This window comes from Entelurus aequoreus, linkage group LG16 (assembly GCF_033978785.1).
Source record: "Entelurus aequoreus isolate RoL-2023_Sb linkage group LG16, RoL_Eaeq_v1.1, whole genome shotgun sequence".
In the NCBI taxonomy this organism is placed as follows: Eukaryota; Metazoa; Chordata; class Actinopteri; order Syngnathiformes; family Syngnathidae; genus Entelurus; species Entelurus aequoreus.
In genome coordinates, this window is record NC_084746.1 from 16,671,942 (window position 1) to 16,688,349 (window position 16,408).

At 40.6% G+C, this 16,408-nt stretch overlaps 1 long non-coding RNA gene across 1 annotated transcript in view; it reads right to left on the minus strand.

The window, feature by feature from the left end:
• Nucleotides 1-5,673: 5,673 nt before the first annotated feature.
• The window catches only part of LOC133630649 (uncharacterized), a 54,374-nt gene continuing 43,639 nt past the window's right edge, over nt 5,674-16,408 (minus strand). Inside the window, exon 3 of the long non-coding RNA XR_009821309.1 lies at nt 5,674-5,869. This is a non-coding gene — a long non-coding RNA (uncharacterized LOC133630649). The remainder of the gene's footprint in view (nt 5,870-16,408) is intronic.

Consider the following 16,408-nt stretch of genomic DNA (forward strand, 5'->3'; position numbering starts at 1 on the left):
TACTTGGTCAACAGCCACACAGGTCACACTGAGGGTGGCCGTATGAACAACTTTAACACTGTTACAAATATGCGCCACACTGTGAACCCACACCAAACAAAAATGACAAACACATTTCGGGAGAACATCCGCACCGTAACACAACATAAACACAACAGAACAAATACCCAGAATCCCATGCAGCCCTAACTCTTCCGGGCTAGAATATACACCCCCGCTAACCCCCCCCCCCCCCTACCTCACCCCCCTCCCCACCCACCCCCCCTTTGCGTCGGTTGAGGTGGGCGGGGTTGGGAGTGGCGGGGGTGTATATGATAGCCCGGAAGAGTTAGGGCTGCAAGGTGTTCTGGGTATTTGTTCTGTTGTGCTTATGTTGTGTTACGGTGCAGATGTTCTCCCGAAATGTGTTTGTCATTCTTGTTTGGTGTGGGTTCACAGTGTGGCGCATATTTGTAACCGTGATAAAGTTGTTTATACGGCCACTCACAGTGTGACCTGTATGGCTGTTGATCAAGTATGCCTTGCAGTCACTTACGTGTGTCTGCTGAAGCCGCATACAACATGTGACTGGGCCGGCACGCTGTTTGCATGGTGAAAAAGCGGACGCGACGACAGGTTGTAGAGGACGTTAAAGACAGTGCCATCACGGCACGCCCTTAATGTTGTTGTCCGGGTTAAAATCGGTACAAATTCGGGAAGAATGGTTGCCCCAGGAGATTGTCGGGAGGGGCGCTGAAAGTCGGGAGTCTCCCGGAAAAATCGGGAGGGTTGGCAAGTATGTTGCTAGGGCGGGATAGCCATTCAAAGAAGGTGCATTCATTAAAAAGTGCATGTTACAGATTTTTTAAAGAAATCTTTTCTTGCGGCCCAGCCTCACCCAGTTTCTGCATCCAGTGGCCCCCAGGTAAATTGAGTTTGAGACCACTGCCCTAAAGGGACATGGGGGAATTTTCTTTTTTAGATATGTATCTCTGCCTGCGTGCGCACAAGATAGTTTCTCGTGCGCAAGCAAAAGTTTCTCGTGCTCACGAGATATGTATATCGCGAGCACGAGAAACTTTTGCGTACGAGATCTATCTGATAGTTTCTGGTGCGCACCAAAAAGCATTGGATGCGTGCGCATGGTTTGAGGTGTGTGTGAAAATGCCAGTTCAGGAGTTAATTCGGCTGTATTTCCAACTAGGACTTTCCTCCATGTCCCTTTAGGGGTGTTGTGGCAAAATGTGAATGCCTGCCAAAAATATATTTCCTAAGACAAACACTTTATCTTCCTGGTTATTGTATCGCTACGTGTTTGACATTATTTAAGACTTAATCGTGCCCGGAAAAGGACTGTTTGCCTCTTCTGTGGTATTGATGAGATTTAAAGGCCTACTGAAAGCCACTACTACAGACCACGCAGTCTGATAGTTTATATATCAATGATGAAATCTTAACATGCCAATACGGCCGGGTTAACTTATAAAGTGCAATTTTAAATTTCCCGCTAAACTTCCGGTTGAAAACGTCTATGTATGATGACGTATGCGCCTGACGTCAATCGTTGAAACGGGAAGTATGCGGACACATTGAATCCTATACAAAAAACTCTGTTTTCATCTCAAAATTTCACAGTATTCTGGACATCTGTGTTGGTGAATCTTTTGCAATTTGTTTAATGAACAATGAAGACTGCAAAGAAGAAAGTTGTAGGTGGGATCGGTGTATTAGCGGCGGACTACAGCAACATAACCAGGAGGACAGAGATGGATAGCAGACGCGCTAGCCGCCAAACTCACCTTAACTTCCTCCGTCTCGCTGACCGCATCTGTGACCGCATCTGTGATCGGGTGAAGTCCTTCGTCGCACCGTCGATCGCTGGAACGCAGGTGAGCACGGGTGTTGATGAGCAGATGAGGGCTGGCTGGCGTAGGTGGATAGCTAATGTTTTTAGCATAGCTCTGTGAGGTAGGGTTGCTAAGTTAGTGTAGTGGATTGTCCGAAGCTTAAACAGGCAACAAAAGTAGTTTAGTACAACAAATGTATTTACCCATTATCAGAAGTGCAGGTTGAATTAAGTTAGCCGTGCAGACAGACCACATGTTACTCCGGAGTAAACAAGACACACACAAGCCAAAATCACTGTCGAGTTCCGGTCTTCTGCCATTTTTTATATGTCTCTTGTGCGTCATTGTTTGTTATCTAATGCGCCACGATTGTTTTGTTTTGGTTTTGTCTGTTCCAAAACAACCTTGTATCTCCTAGTCATATTTGGAAAATCTAAACATTCAGTAGACAGGTTGGCATAACTCCATATTCACCTTTGTCCCACAACTGGTCCATTCAATGGCACAAAATAGAAGAGAATTGAAAATGAGCGGACATTCTTAAAAGACAAGAAATATAGGTCAAAGGTCAGAAATTCTACTACATACCCGCCTTCCAGGGTCTTAAGACCCTGGACCAAAACAATTTCTGATGTAGACCACTAATCTCTACCACAGATAGAGGAAAAAACCTCAATGTTTTTATACGAGGCTAAAATTCTGTCTATGACCCTCCTTCAGAGCGATCGCTGTTACCAGCCTGCAGTAAAACCATCTCACAGAACACAATTAGTGGCCTACCCTTTGATTTGGTAAAGGAATAACAAATACTTTGATCATGAACATCATTGAACATAAATAGATGAATGTATATAGACTTATGACTGTAAGACATTTGCAAAAATATTTTTCCCGGCATTTGCAATGAATGTAGTTACCAATATTGTTCATTATCAATTGATTTTGAACACACAACTGAATTTCGTATGAGTCCATGTTCGATTAGTGCTCGTATAGATGGCTCGGTGGTGCCTCAGGCTGGTGGCCTGCCGACACCTCGTTGGGCTTTTGGCTGCCTTGGTGAAGAAAGAGATCCACTCAAACAGTCTGTCTCTGCACAGAGGAACTGGCACACAAATTCTACATTTTGCAAACTTACCATTTTGGTCTCATGGTCTTTCCACCTTCCTAGGAAGCTGCTGGTCCTGGGAAGTGCTGATCTTGTGACTGAAGAAGATTAACCTGTTTTCTTAAATTAGGTGCCGTTGTTCGACCTAATCTTTTTGGGGAAACCATGTCGGGATATTAGATAATTCACAAAACATTTAATTACTGAATTGGCACCCTCCTTTGAGGGTGGGGTTGCTTCCGCCAACCACTGCAATTGTCAATCTAAATCATTACGTTCCTTTATCCTTGTACCGGATTGATCATATCGATTAAATAAAACCTCAACACGCTCAAACTTGACCCAATCCAAACTCATCTCCCCCCTCTGTCCCTCTCACAGGGACAGTGTTAGTCATAGTAATAGTAATAGTAATAGTAATAGCAGTAGTAGTATTAGTAGTTTCAGAAACATCCAAGAAAAAGAAAAGACAGCTGATAGTCAAGCGCAGCAAGAACAGAGGCGGAGGACAGGTCATGTTTGAGGTCACTGTTCGCTTTTGCAATAGTACTTTGATATTTTACAACACCTAGTGAATTATTGTGTCCACAATAATTCACTAAATAGTTGTATTTAATTTAGTCTATCTATGATGGGACAATGCACAGAAACATTAAGTTCAGAAACAGATATGTTCTGTACCAGATTATATCTAAATAGCTACTTTCCATCTGCAGTCCCTGGCTACCTAAATTAAAGGGATCCAAAAATCAAGCAATAAAATTATGACACTAATTAATCATAATAAATACATACATTCATAGTAATTAATAATTAATAAAAAAATAATCATACTGTAGCATGTAATCAGATTAAGAGAAGTCCTAAAATGCCCCTTCATGGACACATACTTAACATACAATACAACCACACCTTATTTACATCATCACACAAAGACCATACATGCTCTTGTTCACATCTGTCATCATTTGTAAAAACAACCAAGATTTTAACAGCCATACCTCACAATTTACAACAAAAATGCTCTCATGGATAAATATAATACTCATTAAATTGATTTGTCAACATAATGCTCCTCTTAGCGACCGTCTGAGCAGCCTTGATTGCTCCAAAGCCACTTTTTAACTTCAAATTTTCTATTCCTTTTGTTATAACGTGGAGAAGGCTAATTGGTCTGTACATGTTCTGGTCTTCTTTATTTCCTGCTTTATGAATTTAATCATAGTAGCAGTTTCTCGACGTGGTAGGGAAAGTGTTTTCCGTTATTGATTTATTTATCAATCGTTGTTATACGAGCAATAATACAATCCTTATATGTTTTTAGGAAGATAGTGTCCAACCCATATATATATCTCTAGATCGTGAGTCTGATAATGCAGTGAAGATTTTGTTTAACTTTGTTTCATTTGTTAATTCTAAAATTAGTCCATCCTGAATAAATGACAATTATTTGCACTGATTTTGAGGGACTTTTTATTCAGGGTTTGTACAGACTGGATGAAATGTTCATTAAAATTATTACTTATGTCCAGACTGTCTGCGATAGTAGCGCCATTGATATTTAATGTTATAGTGTTGTTTCTTGTTTGCTCTCTTTCCGTAAGTTTTTTTCTGGTTTTCCATAACTCTCTAATGTTCCCTTTTGCAGCTTTGATTAATTCTAAGTGAAAGTCAGCCTTAGACTTCCGCATAAACATTGTAAATTTGTTCCTCAAAACTTTTAAAATCATACGATCTGTATTTAGACCTGTTATAATTGCTCTTATGAGAGCTGAGTCCTCATGTCTTTATTAGAATCCAAATTGTTTTATTAATCCAATGGCATTTTTATTTTAGCACTCTTCTTTTTGGTTTTGTATTCGTGTATTTACAGATGTTCTCTTTGATTTTTGTCATCCAATTGTAATTCTAGTAGGGCTGCTTATCCTTTGTATCATGTAGAAGCCGTTTATAATATCCTTAAGTTTCTTTCTACGTGTTTTATTTAACCAGTCCAGATTAACGTCCCCCATGACGTTACTTCTTTCATACTATGCTGTTTGAGGATGTCTGAAAATGAATCAAGAAAAATGTCTTTAGCTGTGGTCGGTCGGTATACTACAATTACCTTGAAATACATTTCTGAGGAAAATGTGATTTTAATTTCAACATACTCAAATTGGTCTACTTTTAATGTTTTCCCTTTCATAAATCATAATTCCTCCCCCCTTTGTCACTCGATCTGTCTTTTCTGTAATCTTATCCCCCGGGACATTAATTAGAACGAAAGGTGTTGTGGGTTTTAACCATGTCTCTGATAGACAAGGTAATCCGGATTAGAGTCTGACAGTAACTGCTGTATTTGTTCAGTATGTTTCCTGTGGTAGAAAGTTTAATAATGCGGACACGTTTGTTACTGAATACTTTCTACGGACTTCTGTCTCTCTGCAACTACAATTATTATTTTTTTTGATATGCTTAAATTTTATTTTAGCTCAGCTGTTGTGTAGCTGCTAGCTCTTTGTAGCCTACAGCTGGAGTGTCCAAACTGCAACCAATAGCTTTGTTTTTAACAGACAACCGGAATAATTAAAAATGTGGTATTTGCGTATCGGTTCAATCAGCGGCAGCTACGCCCTGTTTTATCATTTGACCTAAATTTTTGGTTTCGTAGGCAGGACAGAGGGAACAATGTGGGTCATTAGTTGTCCCTCTTATACCATTCGAATTGTTGTAAGGATAGTTCACATGAGCGGCCATACCTTGAGTCCCACCATATATAAGAGTCAAAAGGCTCCTATTATGAGTCGTCTAATTGGTGATCATACACTTTGGCGGTTTGGGTGGCAGGACACACGGACGCACCTCAGTCAGCCAGTGCTAGGACAGTTGGAGCAGTCCCCGTCTTCCACTCGTTCCTGGGAGGCGTCCCCAATAGTTGTCAGCTGATGTCGTGCTGTCAGGCAAAATCAGGAAGTTCCTTCTGTGCGGTATTGAATTGTCAGGGCACAGTTCGTAAGCAGGTCATTACAAGGTGTGTGCAGGTTGACCACAAATGAATGCTTCAAAGATTGTGTTGAACATTGTCCGTTGACACTTATGTCCAGCAGGGGTCTGTTTGTATCCTGCTGTTCGTCCTGCTGTCACACCTGTATTTTTTGTGAGCATGTTCTGGCTACAACTTTGGAGCTTGTCTTGTTCAGATTGGCAGTCCCCCTGCTGCATATCCTTTCCACCCTCGCTTGACCTAGCACAACCGTGGCTACCACCCAAGTCCGTCTGTATGGTTTTACGTTTTGTTGAGGTTTTTTCCTCCAGAATTTGGAACTCAAAACATGTACACCCATCGTTTTCCTATCCTCTCGGTTAGTTCAATTTTGCATATCACGTTTTAAAATTACAGTCTTAACTATCCCATTAATTGCTAATCAATAACCTTGATTCAAAGATTATACGTACTACTTCATGTGTATTTAAGTACCCTTTTAATTCACTTAAAGATTATCTATAAGTTAATTTAAACTATCATTTGTCTATCAGTAGGCGCGAGCAAGCTGTCATGCTTGCACTCTGACCTCCCGCTGTGCGTGGTACTCTCCAAAACAAAATAATGTATTTATTCACGTTTCTCCTTATCTTTCAGCTAAATCTTTTAATCTTTTAACTTTTAACGTCCGCACTGTTTTTATTTTTATTGTCTGCATTTTAATTTTGCTTTTATTTTCTTTCATTTCACTTTGTTGTCTGTGAAGCACTTTGAGTCTGCCCTTTCCTGGAAAAACGCCACACAAACAAAGCTGCCCCGCCTTGCCTTGCCTGTCTCCGACTGGTTATCCAACCTAGTCACAACAAACACACAAGGCCATGCTCTAAGCGCCAGACCTAATCACACTTCTCCTCTTTTTAACACTTTACATATCGGCTCTTATTCTAATTATTAATGTAGGCTGTTATTTGTAATTATTATTCAACACTATTCACAGCAAACAGTTGTAAAGTTATAGTTATTCGCATTATACTCTCAAAATCTGTAGCTAACTGAAAGCTGTTGAGATTTGGTTTGCCTCCTTCATCTCAGTGGCCTAGTGGTTAGAGTGTCCGCCCTGAGATCGGCAGGTCGCAAGTTCAAAACCCCGGGTCATACCAAAAGACTATAAAAAATTTTTGAAAACAAATCACCAAAAATGATTCCCGGGCGCGGCACCGCTGCTGCCCACTGCTCCCCCCACCTCCCAGGGGCGATCACGGGGATGGACCAAATGCAGAGGACAAATTCCACCACACCCAGTGTGTGTGTGACAATCACTGGCATCCCAACTTTAACTCTAACTTTATTCTGTCATGCCATTATCCTCTTCTAGCTCAACATCCAGAAGTATGGTGTACTGCAATGTCTAAATAAAAATATAAATTACTCCAAACTAAAATGTCAGACTGCACTTTAAAGTTACCTAACTTAAACTTACTTTTATTAAATTGATTTCCAAACTAACCACCACCACAGAAGACATCTTCCTCAATCTTATCCCAATACTCCCATAAATTAGAAAGGTGTTTCACAACAGTGGTTAAGTAGTTATTTTAAGTAATAGATCTCAATATGTAGAAATTAATAAGACTAAATTTGCCCTAGTGTGTGAATGTTGTCTGTCTATCTATCTGTGTTGGCCCTGTGATGAGGTGGCGACCTGTCCAGGGTGCAAAGTCAAATTGTGAAACAAAAATTAAAGTTGAAACAAGTGGAAATTGACAGAGTATATGAACTACATTCTTAAGAATAGTAATTGATCATTAATATGTTGGAAGCCGCATATTGAACATATTAAAGAAAAATATCCAAATCCATTGCTGTTCGGTATAAAGTAAAACACATGCTGAATAAGAAATGTCTGCACATGTTATATTATTCATTTATTTTTCCATATGTAATATTGTTTTGAAGTTTGGGGAAATGTTTATAGAAGAAATATAGACCCAATACTTAAACTTAAAAGGCTCATTTCAATATTACACAAAGCATTATTGTTATGATCATACCAATCTATTTTTTATAAGTCATAATGTGTTAAATGTTCAGATAATTTAATTTTAAAACAATGGCAATTATGTTTCCGAGTAAAGAACAACAGCCTTCCAGTTTGTATTCTTAGCTTATTTACATTATGAGGAGAAAACTATCATTTACGGGGGATATTGATTTTTGAAATAGGTCAAGTAAAATAAAATAAAAACACAAATGTATTTCAGTTTTAGGAGTTAAATGATGTACCATCCTCAGTGATGAGCTGAACACATGTAGTTTTTTGTTATGGTTTTGGAGACCCTTGAAAGGTAAAGTTTTTGAACATTATAAAATATAGTAACAATTACTTTCATCTTTTAACGTTGATGTTCCAGGTAATTTAATGTTCAGTAAATGTATATCATAGGCCAATATAAGCTTTGGCTTCCGCCTATTCTTTTTTTTTTTTTTTCGGTCATTCTTTTTCTTTTTTGTTCTGTGTGTAAATGTGTGTGATTGTTAATATGTCTAATTTACTGTTAAACTGCTCACACAAATTGGTTGATGGTTGATTATATGACCAAAATAAACCTATTTCATTTATTCATTCATTATCTATCGCACTCATAGTTTTATTCCATTTTGCATGTAATTATTCCTATTGATTTCTTCCCATTTCACTCAAACAACTAAACAAACAAACAAATAAACAAATTTGCAGCTAACCACAATCAACAGCATACCATTTACGAATACCTTCATTTGTCACTTTCTCATCTTTTCTTCACTTTCGTTTTCCTTTACAAACAACATCCTGTATCCATCTCTTCCTTACACTTCACACAATGTTTCTATTTTCTGTTCTCCTAGAAACCATTCACATAACGTAAGGTTATAAACATCCTTTTCCCATATTTTCTCAAACCATCCTCTTCACCCTCCTTCTGTTTTTTCACCTGCTCTCTCTTCCTCTCTCTCTCACTTTCTCTCCTTCTCTCACAATACAAACACAATAATCCAAAATAATCAGTCTTATAAAATAATTTTAGCTTTAGATATGATTTAGGGCAGTGGTTTTCAACCTTTTTTCCCAGTAAAATAAAAAAAATAAATTACAGCATAATGTCATCATTTTCTGATTTATTAAATTGTATAACAGTGCACCATATTGCTCATTTGTTGTGGTCTTAATTGACTTATTTGGACAAAAAAATATAAGAATAACTAAAACGTTTTAAAAATTAAACAAGTGATTAAATTATAATAAAGATTTCTATACATATAATCAATCATCAACCTTCTTTGGATATTGCAATAGAGATCCATCTGGGCTCGTGAACTTAATTCTAAATATTTATTTTGTTGAAGAATTATTCATCTATAATTATATTTATAAAGGATTTTGAATTGTCGCTATTTTAAAATATTTAAAATCTCAGGTACCCTTTGGCATACCTTCAAGTACCCCCCTTTTTAGTCCGGGCGGAAACACCATACCCTCCTTTGAGAACTACTGGTTTAGCCTATAAAAAATCCTTTGTCTCATACATCATTAGACTGTACAACTCCTCTTTGGGGGGGCTAGGATGACAGGGAATGCAAAACAATAACAGTGCAATACTTTTTTATATCATGGTCGTTAATGCCTAGTTTCTCTTATTTTACTGTTCTATTTTTATTCTCCTTGTAATATTTTTCTATTTTGTTTCCATTTATACCCTTATTAGTTACTGTTTACTTTTTACTTCTTCTTCCTGAGGGAACTCTCCTGAAGGAATCAATAACGTGTTATCTGTCTATCTATCTATCTATTACTAACCCGAGCACAATTCATGACGTCATGGTCATCTTGCAGACAGTTATTTCCATTTAGTTTTATTCTCTACATGTAATTCTACATGCACCAATGTCACATAGAAATTTGCTCTCTTTGTTATTTATTTATATTATTATTTCTGGTTTACTTGCTGTCTGTTTACTTAAGTTCTCATATTTTGGTCTGTCTTCCTTCTGATTAGAATTTGTTTAACGCTTCTCTACGTTTTGTTTTGACAATGGCGCTGAGTGTTGGCGAATCTTATCTGTACTTCTTCAGACTCTATGTTTCACAGTTTGCACAGATACCCTTAGATGTATTAGAATATAAATTTAACTTTTATTTTATTGTGTTTATTCCTAAAAAAAATTTAAAATGTCAATGTATAATCAATTTTTCTGTATCAAATTTAAATTCAATATTATTAATGTATTTGTTGTATAACTATTAATTCAAAGTTACAATGTGTCCTAATCTGTGTTTGTCTGAACTTCCACACAGGAACTGGATGGATCAGATAAGCAACAAGGCTGTTCAATACAATATATTACACACATGATTAATGACTAATGAATTTAACAATGCTTCAATGTCCCAGTCCAAATGTATGTATTGATATTTAAATGTTTATTTATTCATATACAGTATATTTTATTTTTCCCATTATCAAAACCAACCTGTCAGCCTTCTCTTCAGATTGAGTACAGCTGTCCACTATATATATATATATATATAGTTTTTTATTTATTTATTTATTTATTATTTAAACCTAACTCAATGCTAACCTAGCTCAATGCTAACCTAGCTCAATGCTATCCTAGCTCAATGCTAACCTAGCTCTATGCTATCCTAGCTCTATGCTAACCTAGCTCAATGCTAACCTAGCTCAATGCTAAACTAGCTCAATGCTATGCTAACAGTGTCCCACCTCTTCGGCCCACGCCTCACGCAGCTGTCACTCACACAGCCTCGTCACACGCACACATCCCTTATCTTAAAATGTCTTCCAGCTGAGACTCCTTTTTTTTTTTTTCTTTATATGCGTCACACAGTCACTCACACAGAGAATTTACCAGCACAGTTAAAAGTAAATGCAATAGACAACTATTTTTCTCATCCAGAAGCACAGCTGTATCATATCAGAACCTTAATAATAAGAACAACATTTATCATTCACTCTTAGATGGACAAATAGTCAAGTTTAAGGAGGGTATTCTGGACTTCCCTGCTTAGGCTGCTGCCCCCGCGATCCAACCTCCGAGAGCGGAATAAGATAATTAAATGGATAGATCATTCACTCATATGTTTTCTGTACATAAACTTTGTCTACTTTCTCACACGCACACACATTTTAGACAATTTCCCAACTTTTACAGATAGCGGGGCTGTGAGAAAAAGCGTGAAGGGAGGTTGCGAGAGGGGGGGAGGAAAAGGAAGGGGGGAATTAAACCAGATAAGAAACCAGGTGCTACACAAAAGTTATTAAATTATGCAGATATATATATATAAATTTAAAAAACACACATTTTTATCCCACAAACCACGCCCCCCTGGTCCGGACCTGTTATGTATTTGGAGCTACTAGGGCTGCCGTAGTTGTGAGGGACGCGGGGAATTATGGGTAATGTTGTCATGACAATACTATACTCCTAGAGAGCGGGAACACGGCTGTATGTTCGGAGTAGTAAGCTACAATAAAAGGTTAACGATCTATCTGTGCCTGCTGCATCATTGTTATAGGAAGACATAACAAAAGTGGCGACGAGGACGAGTGAACCGACGCGTGTTGTCAGTGTTAAGAAGAGGAGAAGTTTTCCTTGTCTCACGGGAGCCCCGAGCTAACGCTAATGCTAGCGCAGGTGTCCGCCGGCATTCCGACTATTCCTGCTGAGAGAAGAGGGGACCGGAGACCAGCGACACCGACCAAAGTCAAAAACGGAGCGCCATTAGCGGTAAGACGACCAGTAAGATGGCTGGAGTTATCGGCTCGATTGGCCCCTTTGATGAGAATGTCGAGCAATGGAGCTCATACACGGAGCGCTTTGACTATTTTGTCGCAGCAAATGGAATTGATGATGGCAAGATCGTACCTACTTTTCTGAGTGTGATCGGCCCGAAGACATTTACCCTGCTTCGGAGCATCCTACAGCCAGAGAAACCAGGGAGTAAAACGTATAAAAACATTGTGGACATTTTGACCAAACATTTCTCCCCCAAACCTCTGGTAATCGCCGAAAGATTCAGATTTCACCGGCGACATCAGGAAGAGGGTGAGTCTGTCACCATGTTCATGGCAGCTTTACGTAAACTGGCCGAACACTGTGAGTTTGGTGACACACTGAGTGATGCGTTAAGAGACAGGCTTGTATGTGGACTGGCAAATGAAGCAGCACAAAAAAGATTGCTTACAGAAAGTGATCTGACTCTTGAAAAGGCCATTAATATAAGTGTGTCTATGGAAATGGCATCTAGAGAAGCACAGCAGCTGCATGTGAAAGTGCACAAACTCAACATCAACCAAGATGTGCAAGGGCCATGCTTTCGCTGTGGTAAATCTGGCCATCTTGCATCTGCATGTTGGTGCAAGGATATGGATTGCCATAAATGTGGGAAAAGAGGCCATGTGGAGCGGGCGTGCAGATATAAAAAGAGCAAAGAGGATGGCTCAAAGACTGGAAATAAAGTGAAAAGTGCACATTACAAGAAGAAAAGACAGGTTCACACAGTCAAATATGAAAAGGAGAGTAACAGTGATTCTTCTGAGGAGGACATGTCTACCACAGTGAATACAATACGGGTAATGAATGTGGGTGAGAGCTCGGATGGTTTCTGGGCCAAAGCCAAGTTGGAAGGACATTCCATAAAGATGCAAATAGACACTGGATCGAGGGCATCATTAGTGTCTTATAAAATCTACAGGAAACACATGAGACATCTCCCTCTACGTCCTGCAGACACTGTTTTCAGAGCATACACTGGGCACACGGTGCACATGAAAGGAATGACCGATGTACTGGTGCAGTGTAACGATCAGACTGTGAGACTTCCAGTCTACATCACCCAGGGAGACTACGCCGCCATAATGGGTCGGGTGTGGTTAAAGGCGATCCATCTCAACTGGCAAGAGGTGAGAAAAATGTCAGACAGTTCTACACAGCTTCAGATGATACTGGAAAAGCATAAAGAGGTCTTTCGTGATGAACTGGGCTGCATGGAAAATATTACAGTAAAGCTACATGTCAAACCTGACACTAAACCTGTGTTTTTGAGAGCGAGACCAGTGCCGTACGCCATCAGATCAAAGGTGGAAACTGATTTGGATGCTTTGGTCAAAAATGGAGTCTTGGAGCCTGTAACGACTAGTGAGTGGGCTACACCCATCGTTCCAGTGCAAAAGAAAAATGGTGGAATCCGGACATGTGGAGACTTTAAGGTGACAGTCAACCCTGCCTTAATAGCAGAACAGTACCCACTTCCCCTGATCGATGACTTATTTGCTGGGCTGAGTGGAGGTCAAAAGTTCAGCAAAATAGATCTCAATCAGGCGTACCTGCAGATGCAGGTGGATGAACAGTCACGTGAGATGCTGACTATTAACACACACAAAGGGCTTTTCAGATACTGCAGACTGCCTTTTGGTATCACTTCTGCCCCGGCTCTGTTCCAGCGAGCTATGGACCAGATACTCTGTGGTCTAGCAGGAGTGCAGTGCTATTTGGATGACATCCTGTGTACAGGAGCAAATGATGAAGATCACCTGCATAACTTGGATGCTACACTTCAAAGATTGAGAGAGTATGGACTAAGAGTTCGCAAAGAAAAATGTGATTTCTTTCAATCATCTGTGGAATACCTTGGACATGTGATTGATGCTAAAGGACTTCATACAGCACCATCCAAAATCACAGCCATCGTGGAGGCACCTCCACCTCAAAACATCAGCCAGCTGCGATCCTTTTTAGGATTATTGAACTATTACGGACGTTTTATTCCTAATCTAGCATCACTGCTACAGCCACTGCATGAGTTGTTACGCCAGGACAAGACATGGAAATGGACAGCCAGCTGTCAGGAGGCTTTTGAGAAAGCCAAGGGGGCGTTAACCACATCAGAGGTGCTGACTCACTTCAACCCATCACTCCAAATTCAGCTAGCTTGTGATGCATCCCCATATGGAGTGGGGGCAGTGTTATCTCACATACTGCCAAATGGTGAGGAAAAACCGATCGCTTTCGCCTCCAGAACGTTGAACAAGGCAGAGTCCAACTATGCTCAAATAGAAAGAGAGGCACTGAGCATTGTTTTCGGGGTGAGGAAATTCCACCAGTATTTATATGGGAGGAAGTTCACTCTCCTAACGGACCATCGACCTCTCACGACCATCCTGGGACCACACACTGGGATACCATCTCTCGCTGCATCAAGACTGCAGAGGTGGGCTCTGCTGCTATCTGCTCACGCTTACGACATCAAATATCGTAAGTCAGACTCCCATTGCAACGCTGACGGGTTATCCAGACTTCCTCTTCCAGTCACAAAGCCCGATTCAAAAACGGAGGACATTTTTTACTTTAGAGAGGTGGAAAAGGCACCTGTTTCAGCAGTGCAGATCAAAAAAGTGACTCGCAACGACCCAGAGCTGTCAGAGGTCATGGACATTGTTGTTAAAGGTCGACCTGCTGGTGACACTGTGCGCCTGAAACCTTATATGGGAAGGAGGTTGGAGCTTTCTGTCCAGTCGGGATGCCTGCTATGGGGGAGGCGAGTGATCATTCCACTGTCACTTCGAGAAAAAATGTTGCAACAGCTTCATGCAGGACATAGTGGAATAGTCAAGATGAAAGAAATAGCGAGAAGCTATTTTTGGTGGCCAGGCATGGACAAACAAATCGAGGAAATGGCTACATCTTGTTCAGCTTGCCACAAAACCAGAAATAACCCACCATTAGCTCCCCTGCATCCGTGGGAATATCCCCAAGAACCATGGCAGCGGGTCCACATTGACTTCGCAGGGCCAGTGGAAGACAGAATGTTTCTGGTTGCTATTGACGCACACAGCAAATGGCCTGAGGTGGCGATAATGAGATCTACCACCACAGAAAGGACCATCGAAAGGCTAGGAGAGATGTTCTGTCGGTTTGGATCTCCGGTTCAGTTAGTCTCTGACAACGGACCTCAGCTGGTGTCGCATGAAATGTCTGCATTTCTACAAGCAAATGGAGTGCAGCATGTCACCTCAGCTCCTTACCATCCTGCCACAAATGGCCTTGCTGAAAGGTTCGTTCAGACTCTGAAACGTGCACTGAAAGCATCACAAGGACAAGGAACATTACACCAAAGACTACATACTTTTCTGCTGAACTACAGAAACACTCCTCACAGCACTACAAAGGCATCTCCTGCAAGCCTAATGTTCAAGAGAGACCTGCGTACGACCTTCGACCTGTTGAAGCCCTCAGCAGTAAAAGACACAGTTCGAGGCCAACAGGAAAAACAGATACAACGCAGGGAACGACAGGCGAAGAACAGAGTCTTCACAGCAGGCGAGACTGTGTTAGCGAGGAACTACAGTGGAGAACCTAAATGGGTTCCTGCTACTATCCTTGCTCAGACTGGACCAGTCTCCTACTCCGTTCAGACAGGTGACAGTGTCTGGAGGAGACATGCTGATCAGCTCCTGTCTGCGTCACCAGTGTCAGCAGAGCTGTCCTCGAAAGATCAGACAGATGCAGTGACCAACCCTTCAGTTCCTCTCCACACCCAAGTAAGACATCCAGTGCCAGATACATCTGTTCCAGCTGCAAGTGTGACTCCAGATGAGACTGAGACACATGTGCAGTTGAGCCCTAAAGACGGTTTTCCGTCAGTGGACAATAAGACTGATGCCCCTGCAGAGAGCAGGTATCCTAAAAGAGAGCGGCGACCCCCTACACGCTTGAGTCTTTAGAATAGTTAGCAACTATCCCAGACCATCAGGGGCAGAATAATCCCCTTGGGATCAGTTGAGGGATAGAGGCAGTCTACCCTCATCCCTGAGTTAGAGTTAAAACATATACCTGTTAGGTGTGGTTTAAAGAAAAAGATAAGGTTGTGACATTTAGTTGGTTGTGTTAAGTCACGTGTTGAGATAATCTTAGATACCAGAAATAAGTTGAATGTGTATGTTTACGTTCTTTGAAATAGTAGCTGATTATTTCTGTTGTTTTCTAAAAGGGACATCTGTTGTAAGAGGGGAGGAGATGTTATGTATTTGGAGCTACTAGGGCTGCCGTAGTTGTGAGGGACGCGGGGAATTATGGGTAATGTTGTCATGACAATACTATACTCCTAGAGAGCGGGAACACGGCTGTATGTTCGGAGTAGTAAGCTACAATAAAAGGTTAACGATCTATCTGTGCCTGCTGCATCATTGTTATAGGAAGCGTGAAGGGAGGTTGCGAAAGGGGGGGAGGAAAAGGAAGGGGGGAATTAAACCAGATAAGAAACCAGGTGCTACACAAAAGTTATTAAATTATGCAGATATATATATATAAATTTAAAAAACACACATTTTTATCCCACAAACCACGCCCCCCTGGTCCGGACCAATATAAAAAACTAATGCACGCGTGCTTTTGTGGAATCGGCCGTCTCATTAAAAAACACAGGTCCCATCATTACTCATACAACGGCGATTA